This window comes from Melospiza melodia, chromosome Z, assembly GCF_035770615.1.
Source record: "Melospiza melodia melodia isolate bMelMel2 chromosome Z, bMelMel2.pri, whole genome shotgun sequence".
In the NCBI taxonomy this organism is placed as follows: Eukaryota; Metazoa; Chordata; class Aves; order Passeriformes; family Passerellidae; genus Melospiza; species Melospiza melodia.
In genome coordinates this window covers 11,716,429-11,742,202 of record NC_086226.1, presented here as the reverse complement: position 1 = coordinate 11,742,202, position 25,774 = coordinate 11,716,429, and positions in this window count along the sequence as shown.

Sequence of the window (25,774 nt, the reverse complement as noted above, 5' to 3'; positions counted from 1 at the left end):
GGGAGTGAGAAGAGCTTCAAGAACACTGAAAAATAAATGCAAATAAGCTACATTGACCTGTAGAATAAAATGAAGTGATTCAGCTGCTTCTACAATGTATTTTTCACTTCTGAATTGGGGTCTGAAGAGAGGGTCTTTTCAGAGATTTTTGCTTCTATAATGTAGAGCTTTGAGGACCAAAAGGAAGTGGCATGTGTTACATCACTGAAAACATTATGGTAAAAAAGATATGTAAACATTTTATTTCATTGTGAAATAACTCTTTCCAAGTACTTGACTTGGGATAACAACCTCCTCAGCAATGATTCCAGAAGCTGCTCTGCCTGCTAGATTTACAAGATTGTTTCAGTACTCAGAGTGGAGATTTTTGGTGCATAAGGGATCTGACTCTCAGGGGAAGCTGACACAGATGCAAAGGGTAGGAGTCAGCTCAAGTCCTGATGATTTTTCACTGAAAGCCATGCTCTGAATTGTCCATGCTGACGATCTCATTCTATATGAATTCAAAGTGGTGATTAGGAGCGCCCACAAGGCTTTCATAGGTGGGAACACAGACCCCGTGAGCAGTTTCTAAAAATACAGACCTCTGGCACTCTACAGTGCAAACTAAACACTCTCAAGCTAGACTGGAAACAATATTTTATTGTTTGGTTTTCTGGCTGGAATTGTCTTTCATTGTAGCTAGAATGAAATTATTTTTCCAAAATGCAAGGATTATGTCACTGTTACAAACTTCTACAGATTGCTTGACAAAGCAGTAACAAAGAGAGCATGGAAAGAAATGTGTATTCCTTTCTTCCACAGGGACCAGGGAAAATAATCTAGAACTAGTTGGAAAAGTAAGGTGGAAACTTTAATTTTTTTTTCTTTGATATCTTTATAAAAGTCATATAGACAAAAAGTCCAGTTAGAGCAGACTGCTTTAGTTCCACTGAAATCAAAGGCATAACACAAAAGCCTCTGCCTCTGTATATAGATATTGTCAAAGAGTGTGCTCTATTGCTTAGTTGTTTGATGCTGTTTGCCTTATATGAGTGATGCACACAATTTACTCTCTTCCCCTGCCCCCTTGGTGGTGAGCAATGAACCTGCACAGCCCCTGAAGGCAAAGGCAGTGAGAGATCAGAACCTGACCAAGGGATTGTTTCAATCATTTGCAAATTGTTCCACAGTATCTATTGCTTTTTTTGGAGTTTCTTTGATCTTCTTTCACCAGTCTTAATTTGAGATAACTAACATTTAAGGAATAGTTTATCAGATTTTGTTTATTTGTTTCAAAAGTTTTTCTTGTGGTTGGGGTTTTTTTCTATTTAATAAGTTACTTTATTTGTAATATTCTCTATAACAAATGTACATTGGTTTACTTAGGACAATCAGTGGTTAGTTGCTATTGTATTCTGCCTGAGTTTGCTATACCATTCTGTAACTTAGTATAGATCTACTCATTTTAAACAGCATAAGATAAAACTGTCACCTTCAGTAGGGTATTAAAATATCCTAACAAAAATTTGAAAGCTTACCCTGATGCATTTCATCCTCTTGAACTGTTAGCTTGCCCATTACCTGTGGTGTGTCGTAGGAAGGGGACCAGGACACCAGCTGGTTCATCACAAGTCCAGTTTATTGAAAAAAGTATCAAACACTTATACAGCAAATAACAAGCTTATGAATATTCTGTAAGCCAAGCAATCTATTGGTTAAACTATACCATGAACTCTTCCTCATTCCTTAGGGGTTACATCTCTCTTTTCTCATGTCTCTTTCACTATTTGTTATTATACTGCAGCTAGGCCCAAGGACACACTATCTAGCAGGTGCAGGACTTGGAATTAGCCACGGCTTTGTACTTTTCCATTCTCTAGTCACCTAAATTTCCCAACAGTGGTGCAAAAAACAGCGAGATACAAGACATACATAACTTTAAACTCAGTTTTTTCCCTCTTCCTTCTCTCCTGTCTCTGTCTTGCAGAAGACAAACAATCAAAAAAACTTACTACAGAAATACAAGCATCTCAGTTAAAAACTTCTGAAGTTACAACACGAGCAGGAAAAGACTTTGAATGAACTTCCTGTTCTGCTAGTTTTCTCCCAAGCAGAGACAATTTTATTAGGATTTATCAAGATGAAGGATGGAAGAATCTGGGTCTTATCTAGTTTCAAACCAAAGACTTTACTGAATTAATTAACCTTGAAGATACTATAGTGGAAACCTAAACCATGTATTAAAGCATGTCTACTCCAACATTTTATTCCAACATATCACGGTTTTTCAAGTGAGATAAATAAGGAGAAAATAAGCAGCAACTAACTTACTGAGATAATAGCTGGATGAAACATTTATTGCTGTGAAATGAGTCACACAGGAGAGTTTCAGAAGCAGAACCTGGAAACAGGTCTGTCTCATATACATGGTGAATCATTTGAACGTTCAACTGATCTTTAGACCTTCTGAAAGAAAAAGTTGACAGTTTTTTTCATTAAAGATATGACTGTATGAAGTTATAAAAAGAAACTTTTTTTATTCATTTATACAAGATTGACAATATACGGAATATGTTCAAAAAGAAATTATTCAACTCAATTGGAAAACCTGATGGAATGGGATGGAAGTATTAAAAAATTACTATCTGCTATTCAGTTTGTAATAGCTCTAATTATTATAAATTTTTAAAAAATATTTGTTGACCATAAACTTCATTCAATATGCAATCCTGTATGCATCTATGTTCAAAAAAACATTTAACTTTGGAGGAGTTAAAATTAAATCTTAGTGAGTTAAAAGAGATGACACAAGCAAGGCATTTCTATTCAGTTCTTCCTTTCTTAATTTAATAGTTTTTTTCTATAATTAAGATAGCTTTTACATATGTTTTTTCACCCATAGGTCTTAGAGGATGTAATAAAACAGTATTATTTATATACATATAAATATATTATGCAATTAATTACATGGAAGACATGCTTGGTCAATCACAAATGACTGGACTTAATATAATGGTCCCTTTGGCCTTAAAAATCTTGGTATATTTTTACTTAGTTTACAAAGGAAGCTACAGAGGATGGAAATTAGTCACTGAGAGTGATGCAGAACAAAACAGAGCAGAGATGACACATCTCTTTTTTCTGCATTGAACACCCTCAATCTCTTGCAGAATTTTGAAAGAAATTGTGTGTTCTAGCAAAAGTTAACAGTGTGGCTAGGGTGCCTGGGTGTCATGGACAAAATCAGAGTGGGTGCTTCTGCTTACTGAATTAATAATTCTGGGGCGGGTTAGCAGCACTTGTTGCAGTGCCCAAGTCCCCCTTGGTGACATTTGAGTTGCAGATCAATGACTTGGAAGACCATGACTACTCAGCAGCCATTGCAGTGGATGAACAGAACGTTATTTTCTGGCAGGAGAAATTTTCATCTGTTGTGCCTAAGGTGATTGCAGCACTGACTTTATAAAGTTACCTGAACTCTGTCAATCTATCCAGTCTGTGACATCCAGAGATGAATTTTGCTATTGTCCATGAGCATATTATGGACTAAATATTGTGTATATTTAAAGAGGAGTCCTGGTGCTACCCTGTGCTCCAGATAATCCTTTGCATGCAACTATTCTCCAATAGGGCTGCCCTTCCACTGTTTTGCGCATTTTAGCTACTCCTTCTACTACATTTCCCTTTTTTTTTAGGGAAAGCCATGCTGTTCCAAGCCAATTAGGCTTTTAGGATGCTTTGTGGCTAAAAAGGAGAGTTCAGGTTTCCTGGGTGCTCCTAGTATGAACATCAAGGTACAAAATTCAAATTGTCAGAAATGGTCTTTGTCAGAGGTAGGCTTATGCATGTAGATATTTTCCTTTTCCTCTTTGTCCTTCCGCTCAGTAGTAAAAATGCACAGAAGTCCTTTTTATAGTTAATTATTATTGTTCTTTTAATTAAGCAGTAACTATTGTGAAGAGATACTAACAACCTGGAAAAAATTGCCATGCAAAGTAACAAAAGCAACAAAAAGTCTGCTGGAACGCCGCACTCTGAAACTTAGTTGCTTAGTTTGTTGAGTAATTTCCTCTATAGTAAAACTCTAAATTGAAAACAACTTTCTTAATAATTTTATACAATTTTTTAAACTTTTTTTAAAACTTTTTTTTTTTGTTTTGGGAAAGGCTACAGAAATTTAAAGAAATCACATATATTTTGCCCTTTTCTGAGGTAAAATTCTTGTCCACGTATTTGCAAAACATAATCCCCTGAGGAGCAAAATAGAAGTCTCTCACTGAGTTTAGAAATCAACAAAAAGTGTTAGTTAATTCAGAAGCTTATGTAAGTGGAAGTCTTTCATGATGAATAAATGAATAAGAGTACCTTTTATGTCTGAATAGAAAATTAAGTACCTTAAAAAACTCTGACTTCATTGTCATGTAGGTTGGTAACTGAGAGATGATCCCTTTGGACTGTTTTTCAGGTTGTATAGACCAAACCTCCAGTGTGGAATCAAAAAGGAAATAATTGTAGAAGACAGCAATTGAAGAATCATTGTAGCTTCTACTCATTATAAAAACTCATCTAGTAAATATTCCATCATGTCTCTTGTGGACTTATTGGTTTAGTGTTTTAAACTGCATTTGATGCAGAATCACCCAAAGGGAGTCAGTCCAGATACCAGAAGTAACGGAAGGAGATCTGTAGTGGAAGGGGAAGCCTGCAAAAGATGACAAGACATGGAAATAATTTATGCCACTTGTTATTTGAGAAATAGCTTACATCTAAAATCATATTGCAGCTCAAAACAATCACAAATGGGAGCACAAAGCTGTGCCTGTCAAATGTAGAATGTTCTTCTGCAAACTTATGGCATTGCTGTAGACCTGTTTGTCCTGTCCTTCATCCTTGTTGTGCCTTTTCATTCAGTCATCCTTAGCAAAAACTTCTTGACTGACTCATCACAGCCAGTCCCTATGCTTTCTCAGCAAAGCAAAAGGTCTGTGTTTTAGCTGGCTTGCAGCATGGCTGCTGGGCTTTGTTCTGTTTGCAGAGTTCTTGCAGGCAGGGACAATCCATCAGTGAATTGGCTCTGTGGAGCTCCTGGCTGGCCCAAGAGCCATCCAGCTGACTCTGTGTGGAAGGCAGACTGTCCCAGAAGTGTAGTGGATGGACTGTCCCTAGGGTGATACTGATAGTATCTAAAATAAGCATTTTAGACACATACTCCCTAAAATATTTAAATGTCCATAAGGTCTTAGCTACTCTCCAGTGTACTAGAAATCAGGACTATGGAATTATTTCCATTAGTAAAGGTTGAACAGTGGCACAAACAAGTTCTGGTAAAACAGGGTGACATTGACAGGGAGGAATAATGCAAATATATATCTACTTGATACGTTTAACATCTAAAAATATTAATAAAATATTGCTGTTTGTAATGGATAGGTATGTCTGTTACCTGGGATCCATCTGTCCATTTCCATCGAGGAAAGACTGACCTCTCCTATACAACATCTCTCAGACTTATCTGTTGGCAAGAATAAAACTGGTGGAATATATCAACCTTTCCTTGCCTAGTAAGAATCTTTCCACATTCACAGCGCGCTACTTTCAACTTCAAGTGCAAATTAATGCTATTTGTTTTTTAGGTTGTTTCTGATCTCTGTTAACCTGTGGAATCCAGCACACACTTTTGTTGGTGCAGTGAATTTTGTCAAGATGTCTGAGTGCTTTCAAGATGTATTCCACATCTAATTGTCAATTTTACTTTACTTAGCATCTCTAGAAATATTTAGATTTCTCTTCCATCATTTCCTCCTCACTGTGAGATTTAAGCAAGCACAGGTGAAAATTAAGGCAGTGATTTACAAGTGAAAAAGGTATGTGGCTCTTGTTGACACTAGAGAAGAGCACCCATTGAAATGTTCCTAAGTGCACAAAACAAAGCCGGTGAAAATACATGCTGGTTAGGCAGCTGGAACATTTGCAGCATCTTTGCAATAGCTTAAAAATTTCTTTACTCTGAATGAGAAACTACCTCTATGAAATCCAAACATTTAAATCAGCATATGCTGTAAGCAGGCTTGGCCATGTGGCTCAGCCTGTTTAAAGGTCAATATCTCTTTCTTCTTGGTTCTAAATCCAAAACCTGTTAAAAAAAGCTGTGGGCTACCAAACATCACACAAATATTTCAGCAGTACTGGTCTAAGATGTTCTGGGAGATCAGGCAAATCACTGCCATACTTTGTCCCTCATTCCCATCTATACTATAGATATCCTTTTCCATTGCATTTTATAAAAATCTTTTTTTTCTAGTAAGAGCTACATTTCCTATATGTTATAAAAAGGAAATACCTTGCAACCACAAAAAAAAATTGTCTTGTTACATGGAGAAAGGTCTTCATTCAGTGTTCCTGCAACATATTACCTTAGTGATAGGAGGTGTTGCTAGTTAGTTTTCCCAATGATCCCTAGGATGTGGACCTGAATATTTAATCCTTAAAGGGAGGATTAGAGTCTGCATTTTCAGTAATAAAAAAAAGAAATTAAATATTTCCTTGATTCTAACAGGCTCTTCCATGATACTCAACAGTAAAAGCAGTTTTGTAGCAATACCTCTGCAGTTTTCCAAGTGGTCATCCAGAGTTCTGCTCAGGTAGCCTGGAAGCTAATATAGCCCATGGACAGAATTCAGATATTCAGAATTCAATTGACAAATCAGAAATTTTTGCTGTAGCACTGAGGATTTTCTGTTACCCATCCATGACAGAAAGCTGGAAAGCCTTGTTCCCTCTGTAGAGAGGTAAACCAAAATGCTCATTACTGTTTACATCTGGGCCACAGCCTGAGGCCCTTATTCAAGGTGAGTTTGTCTAAGGACTAATTAGGGGCTAAGCTGAGAAAACACTAAAATAACAGGGAGAATGAAGCAAGTTTTCTTAGCCCCACATTTCCTGTCCCCCTTATGCCAGACCAGCAAAAGGACTTGTTATGTTGGTCACATCTACTCTTGTAGCTTTCAGCTTTATTACCACTGACCAACTCTTTATGTTAGCCACAGATGAAATTTTAAAACTGGCAGGTGCAAAACATTCCTTTAACTATGTTACTTAATAAACCTCAAACTGAAATGTTTTATGTCTAGTTGCTCTTGCTTTGGAAATAGCTTAACTGCTCAGAAACTCTGTACTTAAAAAATATCCAATGCATGGATTGCAAACCGTGCAGGGATTGTTTTTCTTCTCTAGCACACTGTTATTCCATTTGAAATTAAAAAAAATTTTTGAAACACACTGGTAGACCTTGTGTTATTGAGTTTTTTAAAACGCATAATCTGTAGTTCCATTTAGCCTAGCAGTTTCTCATTAAAAACATTATTTAATGAAATGTTTTCAAAATTCAGTTGGAGAGGGGGAATCTGATTGTTTGGACATTGTTATAGCCATGTAAATTTGCTGAAAACATTTAAAAGAAAAGCTCCTGGTCTTGCAGGCATTTAGAGAGAAATATTACTTGAGATAACAAATGTCAAGGCTTGCTGCTGTTGTATAAAAAGTAAGGAATAGATATGCTATTGCTCTGCAAATCTCAAAGCTAATTTGTAAGACAGATTCAGACAGAAAATGTGTACTTTTAAAAGGAACAGAATGAGCTGGATCATTTTTTCACTCTTTCACTCTTTTTGTTTATGTGAAGTTCTGACAGGAGAAGTCTACAGCACAGGCCTATATGAGAGATTCCACAGGAAGATGTCTTGGCTTAGAGGTCACTGAGTATCATTGCTTTTCCCTTTTCAGTCACAAATGACACAACACAACTCAGCAGCACTCTAAGGCTGGGACTAAAAGAGTGTTCTAAGAAGAAATAGGTAAAGTTGTGTTGTGGAAGTTTAATTAAGCTAAATTGATGCCATGGGAGAGCCTTAGAAGTGCATTTCTTAAGTGCTTACTCAAATATCCTTTAGGGTCTGTCCCTTGAGAGATGTGGTGATTCTGTCAAGACTCTGAGAATATATTGGGAGGGGTAAACAACATCAAGGGACTTAAACACCATCTGGTACTTACAGCAAAGCCGTGAAAATCTGAGATAACTCATCGTTTACAGCTGCAAGTAGAGGATTTTTGTAGATTTAAAAAATACTAGTTTTGAGCAGAAGAAGCTGGTAAGGCTTCCTAGTTCAAGATTGATTAATTTATTTGTTATAAAACCAGGATTTCAGAATGGAGGTAAGCCTTTCAAATAATTAAGTTCCTAAGTGAAAAAGCAGTTGAGGTCCTGTGTATGCCTGGTCATACTATTTGTAGTCCTAGTGTATTTTTTGTAATTTTACATAATTGTCCTCTGAAGTGTAGTACAGAGAGCTACATAAACTCAAGCTTGAGCTACCAATTGTATTAGCTGTTGTGGGACATGTACAACTCCCCTCAAGTCAGCACAGTTTAGATGATGTTTGATTCACTGCCTGAGGGATTGCTAAACTAGGAGCTGTAAATACACGGTGTGTTTGTATGTGACTGTAAGTGTTGGCTAATTTTCCTTTCCTGCTAGCCCCACAATCTTTCTGTCACTGACACATAATCTGTCTTGGAGGCACTCTCCTCTCCTCGTACTGTGCTGTGACTCGAGCTCTGACTACTGCAAGGCTCACTTTGGGAAGAATTGTGCTTGAGTGTGACAGGATCGTGGCCACATTCACAGATAGCAAGTCCTGAACCTTTCAAATTCTGGTGATGGGCTCTTTACATGGAAAGAACAGGCAATGATGCAAGGTCTAGACCCTTTTCATGAATTAATGGTCTACAATGAGTGTCTTTATTTGGCCCTAGGTGACCAGGTTATGGGAGACTTAAGACATACTTCAGGAACGTCGAGTGCTTCAAATTAGGAAACTGTAAACACTGTTACAGATTTTTCCTCCAAACAGACTTAAAAATTAATAAAAAGCAGGTACTGTCAAACTAAATCTTACAAAATCAATAATGTGTGGAAGACGTAGCAGTTGTGCTCTGTTGAGTAGCGAGAGAATTCCCATTTACTTTAACTGTCCAATACTGCACCCCAGAGGTGAAAGAGCATTGCCGACATTCCAACATGAAAGAAACCAAAGCACAATGCTCCAGTGCACTTTTGGCCTTCAGTGCTTACTTTAAGCACCATTGAGGAAAATTCTGACCATTCAAAACCATTCTGTGTATTGCCATTAAATTCCTGATTTGCATTTGAGTATTGATAGTGTGCTTTGTTGGGGACAAAGGAATTTGCACCTGCAAGTGCCACTGCATTGCTGGTGAAACCCTGACTGACTGGTGCTAGATGGTTAAAAGTGGGATGGGTCAGTAGGTTCTCATCAAAGTGAGTCCTGAGGATGTATCTCAGCTCTGCTTTGACACCTGCCCGAGTACTCAAGCATCAATAAGCAGTGGAATTCCAGCTAGACCCGTGTTTGTAAATCGCTTTCATCTTTATTCCCCTCCTCATCACATACTCTTTCAGGGCCTCTGAAGTTTGCTGAGCAGAACTGAAATCCAAGAGGAGTCTGGAGACCAGAATATAGGTCAGATTCACGTTTGAGTCTCAGCAAGTTTGTGATGTTTCCATTGTTTCTGATGCCGGACTTAGCTGCTCAGACACAGATGTGTTCTCCAGACATGGCACTGCAGACTGCTTGCAAGGCTTGTTGAACCTGGCAGTCTGCGAAAGCTCTGCCAAATCTGCTGGAGCTCAGACAGTGACCAATCTAGAAGCTAAATGCACCTGCACTACCCCCAGAATTAACTGGAACATATGTATCTTACTTATTAAAAGTAATAATGAACGCACATTACAAATAAAGATGAAGCAGAACCTCCTGATGGATGTGATTATGGCTTGTGCCAAAGAGTTTCAGGTTGCTCTTTGTGAAAGGACCCAGTGCCATGTGAAAACAATGCTTTTAGCAAGGTAAGCAGTAAACATTGTTTGGGGAGCAGAGCAGGTGGTGGCAGAGGTAAATTTTTGATCCTAGGTCTTTGATTCACAGTGTGACCTTGGCAAAATTAGATAATGCCCCTTTATTTTCTCTGGCGTTTTCCCTCTTTTTAAGAAATAGTCTTCTTAAATGGAAGATATCTAAAAGCAAAGTATCAGCACTGCTGCAATTATGTTGTCTTCTATTGTTCTTTTGGTTCTCTCTGGTGAACATACTTGCACTGCACAAAGCTTGCAGTAATTTTCATTATCTCTCTTCCTTTGGACTGACAAGCCATTTTCTAGAAATGTCTGTCTCTACAAAATAAGCACTTACTATATCTGATGTTCATAAAGTGTGGTCAATTTTACCAGGATTTGGGAGCCCTGCAAACCTTTGGGTGGGATGTGGCTTCCATCCTCACTCATAGCATCCTATTCCTGTACCTTGTGTTGCTCATTTTACACTGCATGCATGCAAGCAATCACTTCCTAAGTTTCAGGGAGGGATGCCAGCCAGGTCTTTCTGCCTTCTTAATTAGATAAGTATGAATGTTGCCATACTGAAAGCAGGGAGAGTGTAATTTCTGTAATAGTTTTCATATGTGGGAAAGTAGTCAGTTCCTTTTGGAACTAAACAGTCTCAAATGTTGAAGAACTCCAAAGTGGGGCTTTTGTTCATAATCCTTGGTAGCCCTGTGGTTTCAATGTAAGAAGCTGAGAACTTGCTTCTGTCATGGATATTGGGGTAAATCTCTTCCATTCCTCATTTGGCCTAAATGATTTTAAGTGGATAGCAAGACTGTCTAGATACTGGTTTTGCATAAAATTCTATTTTCTGGATTAAGGAAATTCTGCCTTTAAAAGCATCCTCTTACAAATTAGCCTTCAAATGGTATTTCTTTATAACTCACCACTGAATTTTATTTAAAACCTAAAAAATAAGCAAATTACTTGGAAGGAAAATGACATGCAATGGAAAGTCCAGACATAATTTTTTAAGAATAAATATAATCGCTGAATTTGTCCACTCTTTTTTTTAGCTATTAAGTACCCTGTAGCTGTCTCTCCCTCCTTTTTGAACAGTTACACATCAGCCTTCTCCAGTTTAACTGAATTGTCAGCTCTTCAATACATACAGCTTCTGGTTTATTCTGTGAGGCAGTACTTATATACGCAATATAAAGAGATGCTGTATATAAAATTCTTGCCAGCATAGTAAAGGCATTATGTGCTGTTATAGCTGGTTGTAACATATCAACAGATGTTCAGAATCAACTGAGGTTTGCCCTTAGTTACAGTCAGTTAAACACTATCCCCTGCCTGAAAAGATACCAAAAGATCAGAGTTTTTTCTCCTTCTAGATCCTCAACTTTACGCCTACCTTGGAGTAAAAATTCAGTGAGTTGAAACAACAAGAATGTTATTGATGCTCTGTGCTCTTTCTTGTAATTTGCTTCTGAAAAGTATGCCTTCTTTCACATGTTCTGGTTTTATCTTTGTATTTTTTCCTTTTGTGCACTGATGGACAATACAGTTTCTTCCCTTTTTTGAAAATTCAAATGGTGAAAATGTTGAATAAATGAGGTAAGGCATTTAAGTTTTGTTAAATGTATTAATACAGAAGACAGTTTTAGAGCTCAAAGTTTCTTCTTAATATAAATTGTAAAATCGAACGTATCATATTGCCCTCTGGTGGTGAAACTCCCATGAAATGGGAGTTTAAAATGCCTTTAATAACATGAGGGAAATACCATGTCAAGGAATTAAATTGACAAAACACAATTATTGCCACAATGATATTACAGTTCAATTTTAAACAGCATTTTCTGCTCTTGTTGAATGCAACATCATTCAATTGATAGAGATTTGGCTGGAGCAATTGCAAATATAATTTTGAGATAAAGAGTAGTCATTTTACTATCTTAAAAACTCCCAGTATGATCATTTGTCCTTATAGCCTTGCAGTATAATCATTTACAAGAAAGAGTTTGATTTTAAAGAGAAGATAACAATATAGTCATCTTTCTGATGACACAAACAGCATGTTTGCAATAAAACACGAATAGATATAATGAGAATAGTTTTCTGCTATATGTATAAAGGGCCATAAACTGTGGTAATCGGGTTTTTCCAGATAGTTTTCCATTCTCTAGCAGAACTCTCTACAGATTGCAACTAGAAAGCCAATATTTTAAATGTACTCACTTGTACTTTCCTAGAATGCATAAACAGAAATAAATGATGAACAACCAACAATAAGGTGCCACATTTCACAACAACATGCATTTTTTACTCTGCTGTGAAGCTGCTGGAATGTGCTAGGCTCTGCACAATGTTAGGGAGCAGGCGCCTATCACTTAAGCAGATTACATACATTGCTTTCTGTGAGAAAACAAAATAGAATTTCCTCCTTATTAGTCAATCTATAAATTTTTAATCTCGCAGTTGTGTATTTTGACTTATTTATTTGCTCCAGGCAGTGGAATTTTCTTTTTGTGAAAAGAAGAACCACAGACAATGGTTTAAACATATCTGAACATGGAAGAGTTTCAAAACATCCTGAAATCACTCCTGAATGTCCACCTCTGATTGAAAGTGAGACCATCGAGGCAGCCAAGCAAGGCTCTGATCAAAGAGATGCCACCTCCATTTTGCACATAGTTGACAGGAAAAAAACTTCAGATAAACAGCAAGCTACTTTGGTGTGCCTAAATATGAAAAGAAAACTAATGTGCCATCTAAATGAAATCTCATTTCATCTAAATGAAATCTTTAAAGTGGAAAAGTGTGCTGGTTGTCAAAACAAAAAAAGTGCGCTGTGTGTCAAAATCTTTACTTTTGAGGTTTTTCTGGTGTGTTTTTTCATTTGTTTGCTTTTGGGGGTTTTTTAGTTGGTTGTGTTTTTCTTGTTTTTTTGGTTGGTTTTCGGGCTGGGTTTTTCTCCCCCTCTCCCACTGTTTTTTATAAATATGTATTTCCAATTTGACTTTAAAATTAGAAAAAATAAGATGAAACTCGTGTGATGCTTGTGCCTGCAGTCAGGTTGGAGGTTTGGAGCAGAGTAGACTCCAGTGTATTTTGGGGTTTTGTCTCTTCTTGGGTCTCTCACCCATCCAGTCACCACAAACTTCGTGGTGGGGATACATCAGAGCAGCCCCACAGCAGGTGGAGGAATGGAATTCCTGCATGCCCTGGTGGAGGATGCGAGCACCAGCACACGGCTGCTGTTCCTCAGCTGTTCCTCAGCTCTCACACACAAAGTCAGCCTAGGATTTGTGCTTTCCAGGGTGCTTCCAGTTCAAAGGTTGAAAATCTAAAGGCAATGGAAATAATCTTGAAGTCGCCCGGCATTTTCGGGGGAAAGGAAGGTGTGTTGACATTCCTTGTAAAGCATCAGTGTTGCAATGTACCTTATTTCCATCTCCCAATGTTACACTTATTTGGGTAGTTACAGAGTACACCTGAGATGGGCTGAGGAACCCAGCAATGTTGCATCAGATGCAACTAGGAAAAAAAAAGTATCTGCCATAAAGACAAGCTTTTCAGAAACTGTGTTGAGATTGTTGCTTTAATCTGGAACATGTCAGAAGAGACATCTTTGCCAGTCCTACACCTTCCACACAGGAGGCACTTAGCTCCTAATGGAAAGAGCCCAGCAGCTGAGCTGCACCATTACACAGAAAGCTCAAGTAAAGTTGATTTAGTTGAAGTAGTAAGTGCAACAGTAGACCAAAATAAACAGCTAGCTCAGTGACAGTAATTCCTTTTTTTTTTTAACATTTGCATCCTGCTACCTCTGTTTTGTTTCCTCTCCTGAATACTAAGCACCGTGGCTGCCATTGGGCTTAAAGCCAGCAGGAGATTTCCATTGTACAACAACTGGCTGTATTCTCACCACTTGGCCTCTTGTCATTCCTCCCTCCTTCCTCACTCTTCCTTACTTCCAAAGAGCTTTGCTTGGCCTGCTGAATGCCCAAAGCTTTGCTGGCTGCAGAACAGGGGAGCCTGACCCAGCCCCAGCCTGAGACACAGCAGTTCCTGAAGGGCTGCAAATGCCAGCTGCCCTCCTTGTGGCCCCTGTAGCATGAACATACTGCCTTGTGTCTCATTTCAGCCCAAGTGGCCCAGGATTTACTGCAGCATGAGATTAATCTTGCCTGTGTGTAGAAAGGCTGGAGTCAGAGAGATCTGTGGTAACAGGACCCCTTGAAAAGACCAACAGAACAAGTAAAACCACATTGTTGGTTTCCTGTTCTCCTGGGATTTTGTGTGGCACTTGCATTGTGTTTGGGTAAGGACAATCAGTCTGACTACCACGTTTTGACACTAGGAACTACATTTGTTTTCTTCAGCAGCCATGCAAGGGAAGAACCTTGTGGGCTTTTCCACAAAAGATATATTTGATGCAGTGAGCAGCATGCATTGGGAGTGATGCCTGCCCATTTCTCCTCTTTATGCTGTAAGAACCACACATGCTCAGTGCCCAAAGGTTCCTCACAGAAATTAGGTGGAGACCCAACCTCGGTGGACAACCTCCTGTACAGTGCTAGCAGCCACTACTCCGTGGGGCCAAAGATCCCAGGGCTGAGTTATAAGGGAATGACACAACAGCAGGAGGAGTGAGACAAGACACATATGAATCCTTTCGTCTGATCTGAAGCAGGCAAGCAGGCTCAGTCTATCTGCACTGTACAGAAGGTTATACAGCCAAGAATTTGGATTTTTGATTTTTCTGTGTGTGATACACACGTCTTTCCTCTAGGTGTCTTGCATGGGTCTTCTCCCTAGTGGAGAAGCTAAAACTTACAGTAGGGAATCGGGAATGGGTTGTGTTGGATTACACTCTGATCAAACTTTTCAAAAATAATTGTCCCTTCCCATTGGAAACCAGTCTCTCTGTAACATTCTTCTTACTTCCACGGACTTGTCTGTGGTGTATTTTTCCTGGGGAGGATATGAAGAGTTGGAAAGGAATCTGGAGAAAGCATGTGTTGTCCATCAAAGGGATTACACCCTCTTTTTTTAGACTAGACTGGAATCATTCATTTGGAAGTGACATACAATGGTCATCCAGTCCAGCTGCCAGACCACTTCAGGGATGACCAAAAGTTAAAGCCTGTTATTCAGGGCACTGTCCAATGCCTCTTGATCATTGACAGATTTGGGGCATTGACCACCTCTCAAGGATGCTGGTGTTTGACCACAGTCCCACTAGAGAAACGCCTCCTGATGTCCAGTCTGAGCCTCCACAAGGCAGCTTTGAATCAGTATAGTCCTTGATTACCAGTATAGTCCTTGATGCCCTAAAAAGTCTTTGCTTTGAAAGAAACATTGTACAGTGACATATACACAGAAACTGGAAATTCTAAATTTTGCCAATTTATGTAAAATTTAACTTTCCCATTTCTAGATGCTGCCTATCACCTTATTCTCTGATGTGCTGAGCAAGTTTGGCAAGAGGTGTCTTTTTCTCTCAGTCTCTTCAAAGAGCTGCAACTCTGTTGAGTAAAGTGATAAAACCAGTTTTTTAAAACTGCTCTTTGGCTCAATGAGTACATTTGTGTACTAGCATGGGTTTGTCAGGGCTCTTTTACGCTAATTTAGATTATTTGTGAATTTCATAAATCTTGTTTCTACAACATAAGAACTTTATAACTATGGTGACAGATCAGCTACACTATGATGTAGTGAAAAAAGGCATATTCAGCTGTTTTACCTTACAAATGTTGTGCACTCAGAGCACTCAGACAAGTTTCCTGTAGTTCACACAGTGTACAAAAGTCTGCTTGTCTTTGCCCACAAGAGTCATATAAATAAAATGTTGATATAGATGCAAAATGTGAATTGTGTTTTCCTGCACAAAGCCTTGGCAAAGGCTTTCAGGGCAGTTAGACATGGAGTTGAAAAGCTAGGCATAGAGCTGCACTGCAAAAACTGCAGATTCACATTGGGTCCAGAATGAATTTTAGTTTCTCTGTTCAGGTTTTCTAATAAGGAAACCAAACCCCCAAGGTGATTTTCCGTGTAGCTTTCAATCCCACCATCTCTCTGATGTGAAGTAGCCACAAGATCAATCCTGTACAGAGGTTGACAAGTAGAGACAGAATAATGCTTAAACCATTATTTGAACAGAACAGCTGATTAAACACCTCTCAGGGCAGAATATATACTGTAATCCCAAGAAAATCAACAGAGGTTGAAACTGAGCTAGGCTCTAGGTAAACCTGGCATTCTATGTTGGCACATTCTAATTTCTTAATTACATGAGAGGATCTTAGCTTTAAGCTGGCACATTTTTGTGATCTGCATGCCTCCATCTGTCTCTATATTGATAGATCACAAACCAAAATGAGTCCCTCTGATCCACCCTCCTTGCATACATTCATTTCTCTCCTTGCTCTCATGAAATTCATTGATCACATACTTCCACCCAAACCTCTTTATCTTTGTTTCCAAGACATTGCTGAACTTTTCCAGGCATTAGCATTACCACTTCACTACTTTTTAACCTTTCACTGGGCCATAGAGGTAGGGACTGGTATTGCTTTCAGGACTTGCTGTTTCTGGTTCTGAGCAAGGGATGTTCCACCCAGCTAATAACAACACTCAGAATTTGAATATCACCATGTTCTGTTCTGTGGTCATCCCTACTCTTTGCCACACCAGCCACTCCCTTGGCTCCAAATCCCCCAGCCCACTGTTATTTTGAATTTACATTTGTCCTAAAACCCCTCTTATGCTCTGCACCTTAGGTGATTTTAAAGGCACAGCAAAGTTTTATCAGGCTTTTTGCATAATGATGGGAGATTAATGGCATCTCCCATCATATGTGGGATGCAAAGTTGTTGGATGCTTGGGGTGAGGCTGATTAGCATGAATTCATCATCTGTAGTTTCTTAACATTTAATTCTGAAGCCAGTAATAGGGTTTTTTATGCCCCTAGGCTGAGAGGAAATGCTGCTGGAAACACAGACCTGCTGACGTCTTCAGGGACATACAAAGCTGTATCTGCTCCCTTGGCTCCTGAGACCTATATATCCTGCCACCCTGAATGTATCAAGGTCAGAAATTGCCAGAGGGAATTTTTGTGGTGATGAGGAGGGTTGCACTGCAGCAACTCCCTGTCTCTGCTGTTTGTTTCAGTTTTCCCGCCTTGTTTGTATTTTGCTTCACACGTTTTCAGGAACAGAAGGGCTCAAATTAATCTCCAATGTTCAGAAAGCATTTCAAAGATGCCAGTAACATCTCTGTTGCTATTGTAAAAATGAGTTTTCCACCTCTGTCAAGCGTGGCATAATCAGCATTCCCAGGGCAGTCCCACCAGTGCTGGCCTCTCCCTGCTGGCCCTGCTCACTGAGCCACCCCGTGCTACATCTGACTCATGCGTTTTTATGCTGGCTGAACAATTACTCTTTGAGATGAAAAGATTCCAACCTATGCATGGCACAGATTTCTTACTCCAAGTTGACAATAAATGTTGGATGCATGAATCCTGTATGGGCTGGAAAGGGAGGGGTGGGGTTGCTTTGTGGCGCTCGGTTCCCACATCTGATGGTACAAAACTTATAAAGCAGTTGGTGCCAGAAGCTGGATTTTCACAGAATAGCCAAAGATACCATGGAAGAACTTCTCTGTGGGGGAAATGTGGCTGTAAACATTATTTGGACACAGCAATCTATGAAGACAGAGGTATTTACTTGAGTGAGATTGAAAGGGTCAGACTTAGCCAGACTTGTTGTTTCTGGCAGAAATAGACTCCCCAGGTGAATCTAGTAATTTCAAGGGATCTGCTTGTAGATTTAGACAGCATAATTTAGCATATCCTTAGCCTAGAGAAATCTTCCCCATCTGATTTCTCCTGTTATAAATGCCACTTACTTCAGTCAGGAAAACAGAGGAGCTGTGAAATGTGCAAACAGCCTCTTCAAATAGCTAGTTACTTATTGCTCAAGAGGACAATAAAAGTTTCATGGAAAATGTCAGGATCCATGCAGAACAACAAGCTCACTGTGCTGGCTTAAGAAGGGATGCTGGCACATCTGGCGTGAGGGCTGTATCTGAGTTTGCTGATGTCTTTTATAGGCAAGTGCCCTATTGTGAGCAGTTGACTGGTTGCTGTGGCCTTTGGAAGCTCACAGGTAGATCCTGCACCTTTAGTCCTGTGCAGGTCATAGCACAATATCCTATTGTCTCCTCACCACTTTGCAGGAGTTACTCTGTGTCCGAACCAAGACGATTTATTTCCCTTATAAAATCACTCAGGTGTGAACTGAGAAGGTCATTGATCATGTGAGGGAAATTCAACATAGTCCACTTCTGGCACTGACTCTCTGACAGAAAATGAACATAATTACATTCCATATTCTTTCTTGTGTTGGAAGATGTCCTGCAAAATATTACTGCATTCTCTTTCTCACTTTCATATCCCCCCTCCCTTTTTTCCTCTTTTCTCTGCCTGACACTAAAAATGAGTTTTAATGAAGATATTGCTGCCAGTAAGATGGTGGGTATATTTGTTTCATGAGCCTGTTCCAATAAGTAATTTAAATGCTCTATTATTTCCTTTTTCAGCTCTGGATAGCAAAGTTATTGGTATTTGACTAATTTTTCATCCTTGGATTAAAATATAGCAGTAAATACAACGTCAGCTGCAAAGAGGAACTTTCCTAAGTACTGGGATTTAGAGACTTGGTTTGATTTTTTTTCCCATTCTCTGAGCAGTAATTACTGAGGTAAGTGAAACTTCTGGGAACTGTTATTTCAGATTGAATTTTAACTACTTGCTTTCTAAAAGGGAAGATATGAGGCATAAACAAGAATAAATATGGAATACTCAGTGGAGGACTCCCAGGGAAGGCAGAGAGTAAAGTGTTAATGCTAGGTTTTATGTCCCTTACATTTAGGTAACAAAACATTACATAACTCAAGTGATGGCTACTATTCTAATCTTTTTATCTGGGACAGGGCAATCTCCTTCCCTGAGGAGATATACTCAAAGGACATTTCAGGTCCAATTTTACTTTCCTTTTTGGAGAGAGAGGTGTTTACAGCCCTATCACTGGGAAAACAGAGCACAAGTCTTTAAGAGTAAAATATACTGCAGTCCCTATGGTCATTGCTGTGAGACCATTGCCATTAGACCTGGCTCCTATGGTGTGACTGTGGGGGGCAGGAGGGGAGGAGAAAGGGAAGGGGAAGAGGAGGAAAATCTGATTGAATTCCACCCTGAGCTTTTCATTATACCTGAAATGACTACTTCTGTAAGCAGTTAAGTTCAGAGTGTGACCCACAGTGATCTCAAACTACACAATTGGACTCAGAAATGAGTGGAAAAAAGAAGCTGAAAGGTCTCGTGGCTTTTTGCGAGAAGATGCTTTCAAATAGGACAGATTCTGAATTCTCAAATGACAAAGAGAGAGAGTTTCTGTAGCCTTTTAAGCTGCAAAAAACAGAGGCTTTTTCTTCTGTGTTGCCAAGAGAGCCCAGGTTCCTAAAACCCCGTGGGACAACCTGTCACTGTTTAATGTGGAGCATCATAAAGTGGGAAGCTTGAAAAGCTACCTGGGACTGGAACACACCCTCATTCTAACCTGTGATTGTTGCAGGACAACATCCTTTCTAGCTTGTTTCTTTTAAACACAGGGTAGCAGAAGGTGAGATGAGAGCAAGTCGCTGAAAGTCCTCCTGTCATTGAGCAGCACAGGAGAGTAGGGGTGGGGATTGCAGCATTTGCTGAGACAGATAAACAGAGGGGTTAATGTTAACAAGTGGCTAATAAGGTACAGCTGCCACATGGGCAGTGTCTCTTGCATCAGATACTCAGGCACTTTCATCGTGGCTGCTCAGACAACAAGACTGGAATTCAAGCCTGCAAACTGATGCAACAATGCTTCTGGAGCTGACAGCAAGGGATTAGTTACCTCTTTGATGGAAGGGAGTGAAAGAAAAACTCCAAAACATATAGTTTAGTATCTGAATTAGAATACAAAGCAGAACCTCAAGAATAAATCAGTGCTGCAGAAAAATGTGTGAGATAGGTGAAATTTGCTGTCAAAATGATAAACTGACCTTTAAAAAAAAACCTCTCCACAACTAGAAAGAGCCTGTATTTTACTAAGGATTCTGCTTGGGGAAAGGCTTAATGGGAAAAACATTAGGAATCCCTTCAGTACAGGGGGGACATCTTGGAGCATGACAAGGCTCGGGTTTCTCAAGAAAAGTCCCTAAGTGTTTGTATTCTAAATTTTTTTATGTGAGCATTTTTTCATGCACAATCTCCTGAACATCTCTTTTGTATTGCAAATGGAACCCTGGGATCAAAGTATCTATCTTATCTCACATGGAATTATGAAAAATTTGTGGGCAGACACTGTTACACAGCTGCTGAGCAGCAATTGACAGGGATCTCTCTCTTCCAGAAAAAACAGGGTACTCTGTGACCAAGCAGGCACTCATGGCTGGTTAGCCCTGTGATGGGCTCTTGAAGGAAGGCTGCAAGTGTGAAGTTGTGAATCAACTAAAATCTTATCTGAATATTCTTTGAATAGTTTTGACTGCCACAGAAACTGTTAGACATTTTGTGCTGTTCAGAAATTGCAAGTGTATTAGCTGCCTTATGAACGATTTACAAAATGTAAATTTTCCTGTGTTAATAATAATTCTTTTGAAGTAGTAACCATGAAGTAGTAATAATGAACTCTGTAGAGTGATTGAATAGACTTACCTTTTCAAGTCTGTGGCATCAAGGCTTCAGATATGTAGAGGAGAGGAAAAAAATAAATACTTCACATGGACAGCAGGTCCCTCTATTTGATCAGTACCCAGTTAAATATTTGCTTCCTAATACAGCTCATTTTGTGTATATTTATTTGTATGAGCACATATGGCCCTGTGCACTCGTTGTACAACAAATATTCACTGTACTAGTCATCATGTTTCATTCATGTTTGAAACAGGAACTACCTGATTTTAGGTAAAACATAATACATAAATTGCTATTTAAAATTATTTTATTGAATAAATTAGAGAAAATCCCTGAAAGACATGAAATAAAATGCACACTTGTAAAACATGCTATTGAGATGGGCTGAGATAGTGGGGTTGTTTGAACATCAAGGAAGAAGACAGTGAAACAGCCACAGTCCATCCATGTAGAAGGACTATTATAAAATGTTGATCAATAATTTTCTCTCTTGTGAAAAAAAAAAAAACCAAGATAAATCAGCACTTTTTGTTGCAGAGAGGGCTTGGAATGAACAGTAGGAGACACTTCTAACTGGAGTGTTACATTGGGTTAATTTTGAAGATTTTTACAGCCATGACAGTTTTTGAAAGCAGGTCAATCTGTCAAAGACAGTGTTGGTTGTGCTGATCTTGTCCAGACTGCACAGATCCCTCTGAAGCCCATGGATGTGACACCAAGCCCAGGCTGTGCTTGGGAGAATGCAAGACTTGGCAAACCTCAGAAGGAAGTCAGAGGAGATGAGGCGAGATGAGGTGTGGGGGCTAAGTGAAAAAAGATAAAATGTAAACTCATGAGGTACAGATCAATCCAAACTTGACACATCATTTTCTTCCTAAATACAAGTCATTTTCTTGACAAGAATAATTTACTGGATCTCTTTTTTTTCTTAAAGAAAACTGTTAACTGCATTGAAGAAGATTTGTTTGAACTGTGCAGGAGTTTGAGACAGTTCTGAAGAGGAAAAGAGTGACATTGAAGGGGAGGGAGGTACTGGTAAAGTATCTCATTTGCAGCCAGTCTTAACAATTCTGTTACTGACTTTGAGATAAAAAGAATTCAAGTACTGATGCAATGCAATGAAATTCATTTAAGCAAAGTGCAAAGTCATTGCTCTTAGGGAGACATAACAAGGATTTCTGCTATATATTTGGAGATAATTAGTTGAAAATGTTTAAAGGATGACTGCATGTAGAGAGAATGAGATGCTAGTAAGACAGTAAATGAGATTTTGGGGTGTGTCAGTAAAGTATTTGGTAGCTATTAGAAAGAATAATGGTTAATTGTGCATCCCAAACTTCATCTGAAATACCATTTGCAGTTTTGGTCACCTATATGCAAGAAGGGTAAGGACTGAGAAGCACAATTAGGGGAGCAGAAATACATGGGAATAATCTGAAAAAGTTTGCTTAGTCCAGAAAAAGGCTGAAAGGAAAACCTGTAAGTCAACAAGGGAAGTGAGAAGAGGTACTTATGTGCTAGAAAGCATATAGAAGAGAAACAAATAATTATAAAAAATAGGATGTCAAAAAGGAAATTCCTAACCATTGGGTATTTTAATAAACAGCTTCCTGATTATAAAGGTGGAGGTAAAAAGTGAAATCCTAACTGCTTTTAAAACGGAGCTTGGCAAATTCATGACAGGAGATATATGGGTTGCTATCATGGTAGGAGGTGTCTCGCTTCCTTGACTTCCTGTCCTCCATTAATAAACAAAAATGTCTTTTGTTTTCCCATGCTGCTGTGGTAACTGGGATGAGGGCTGCCATCCCGGATCAGACCCCCAGGGTCCATCTCATTTGGTAATTTGATTTTCACAAGATAAAGTTTCAGAGAAAGTACAAAACTTCTAAACACAACATGTAATCTAAAGTGCTCCTGGGGGATTTCTCTCCTACTCAGCAAAAGGAGAATGGTAGATGTCCTGAGGGAAAAGAATTTCCACCTCTTACAAAAATTTACACGTGATTCTATCTTCTGTGAGTAAGAAAGTTCTTTATGTCTTTATACACTGGAATTTTATGAACATGTATTCAGCAGAATCCATGGAAACTCCTGGATTCTGCTGAAATCTTCGCCTCAATATAATCTGAAGTAACTAACTGCAATGTGTGAATTTTCAGCCTTTCATTCCATGGACTGCAACTTTGCTTCTTCATTAGAGGAGGACATAAATGACACACCTTTACACTTTATGGAGGTCTAGGCCTCTTCTTTAGTAGCACTCTAGTGAGGTCTACTTCTTCCTATCAGCTGGGAGTATTTCCATTCCTCCAATACAATTTCTCTTCATAGAATCAAGGCATCACAGAATACCCGGAGTTAGAAGGGACCCATCAGGGTCACCAAGTCCAACTCCTGCCCCTGCACAGCACAGCCCAAGAGTCTCACCCTGTGCTGGGTGTCCTAGAACTCTGTCAGGCTGGTGCAGTGACCACTTCTCTGGGGAGCCTGTTCCGATGCCCGGGCACCCTCTGAAGAATGAACAGTAGGAGTTTCCTGATACCCAACCTAAACCTCCTGTGACACAACTTCAGGCCATTTCCTTGGGTTCTTCACTGGTCACCAAAAAGCAGAGATCAGTGCCTGCCCCTCCTCTTCCCTCATGAGGGAGTTGTAGCTGCAGTGAGGTCTCCCCCCAGGCTGAACAGACCAAGAGACCTCAGCCACTCCTCACATGGCTTTCTATCCAGACCCTTCACCACCCTCACTGCCCTCCTTTGGACACTCTCTAATGGTTTCACGTCTTTCTTACACTGTGGCACCCAAAGCTGCCCCAGCACTCGAGGTGAGGCCGCCCCAGCTCAGAGCAGAGCAGGACAATCCCCTCCCTCGCCCGGCTGGTGATGCTGTGCCTGATGCCCCCAGGGCAGGGCCGGCCCTCCTGGCTGCCAGGGCACTGCTGGCTCCTGTTCAGCTCCCCGTTGACCAGGAGCCCCAGGTCCCTTTCCATGGCACTGCTCTCCAGCACCTCCTTCCCCAGCCTGTCTGTTCATGCAGGGCTGTCCTGGCCCAGGTGCAGAATCCAGAACTTGCTCTTGTTAAAATAAATGTGGTTGGTGATTGTCCACCTCTCTAATTTACCAGGTTCCTCTGCAGGGCCTCTCTGCCCTCGAGGGAGTTTTGTCTTTCTTGAAAGGCTTTTTTGCTCTTGCATAGTTTTTGAACTGATGTAGTGAAAGACAAACAGTGAGCAGTTTTTATTTAACCCACTGGAGAAAACCTCCACAACTATTTTCTACTTTTATCCATCTTTTCAGAGTTGTTTTTTTTTTTTTTTTTTACAAAATTGTAGTTAAAAAAGATATTAATTCCTTAAATCTGAATAATGAAAAGTGAAAATAAGGTTCATAAATTCTGAGCTGGATTTTCACACATCTCTTGTACTGAGTGCCATTTCCAAATGTAACACAATTAGTCAGGAAAATCTGTACTTTTACTACTTTTAAGAACAAGACAACTGGGTAGAAACCATTATTTTGCTGGTCATGTATCAGGGTTGTCCTTCCACAACACTCTTGTACACACGAGGAATGCCCATGTCAGGTAATTGTCTTAAAAATCAATTGACATCTCTACACTTCATTTAAGTTTTTTGCTTCACTTGAAAGCTAAGCAGAATTCAGATTAAAAGACTGATACAAATAATCTTCAGAGGAAAATGCTAGGAAAGGTCACAAGCCAGTAGATTTTTCTCATGACTGAGCACACACTATCCAAACAGGAAACTCGATGAAAAGCTGTCCGGAGCTGCTGACGATGTTTCAGTTTGGGACCACTAGGTGTCAGGCAGAAAGCAGAATTCACCCTGCCTGAACGGCGCTGATTTCATCCTGGCAAAGCCTACAAATTCACCTAAGGAAGGGATGTGGAAACAAGCTCCCAGCTCTGGACTTGCTTTATCTGCAGGGCTGTGTGTCACATCTACTGCTCAAGCTTCCTTTGCACTTCTCAGTGTTGTGCAGCTTCTGGATAAAAGCACTCTGCTGAAAGCCGAGCCTCACTGGCTTAGTGAACTTAAAACCACAAAACCTCTAGCACGTGGGAGCCAACAAATCCTTGTTCTAGCTGCTTCTCGCCTCGAATGATTTCATGACACAAGGATAGATATCTACTGCCCAGTGTCTGAGAGGGACTTCCAGGAGCTCTCTTGCTAAACAGGCAATGTACCTGAATGTACAAAACCCACCAGTCTGAGCTCCAGAAACAAGAGTCAGGAGAGAAAACTGAGTAAAGGAGAAGAGAGGCAAAAAGGGAAAGAAATCAAATGAACTGAGCTGCTATCCTTTGTACTCTGCTATAAATCAGTGCTTTGTTCTGTGATATCAGCTGAAGGTATGTTTAATCTGGCTTAAGTCAGGCCAAGGAATGATGTCTGCAAGACTGGATTATAACTATTTACAATCCCCACCTGCTCAGGGGAGGAAATCACAAGTCTCACATTCCCATACACTTGGCACATTGGTTATAACAGCAGCATCACATTATGTATGCCATTTCTACATATCTTAATGCTAGGTTTTCTAAGTAACCTGCTTTTAATCAAATGCTTTCAAAGACCTGCTAACCAAAGATGAAAATCCACAAAATGTTTGAACAAGAACATTAAAATGATTATTTCTGTTGGAAAGTAATAATAATAATTTAGTTTATTAAAAATTGTTTGTATTAATGACATTTTAAATAGAGATTTTCAAGCAATTGGTTCTAACAGTACTTTCATTAAGAGATTAATTACTTCACCAGGTTGCTGTCTTTCTTTATGTATTTGCTTTCTCCAGTCAAAGGAGTGGAATGAATCTGAAAAAAACTCTGGCTTCTGGAGAGGTTTTTTTCCCATAGTCCCCAGTAATTTCATGAGCTCTTTAAGAGAATTGCAAATTCTTTAAGAATATTGCATACAGTGGAGGAAGCATAAGAATAACAAAAGTAGTGCTTTGGGAAACTGCATGTAAATGAGCTGAAGTCCCCCTGCTCCAGACTTAGAACTCTGTCTGCATAAATGGACCACCTGGAAAACAGCAGAGTGTAAATTTACATCCTGCGTCACTGGATTTTCTGAAATTGATTAAGGAACTGCAAAGCAAGAGATGAGAAGATGTGACATTTTATTCAGC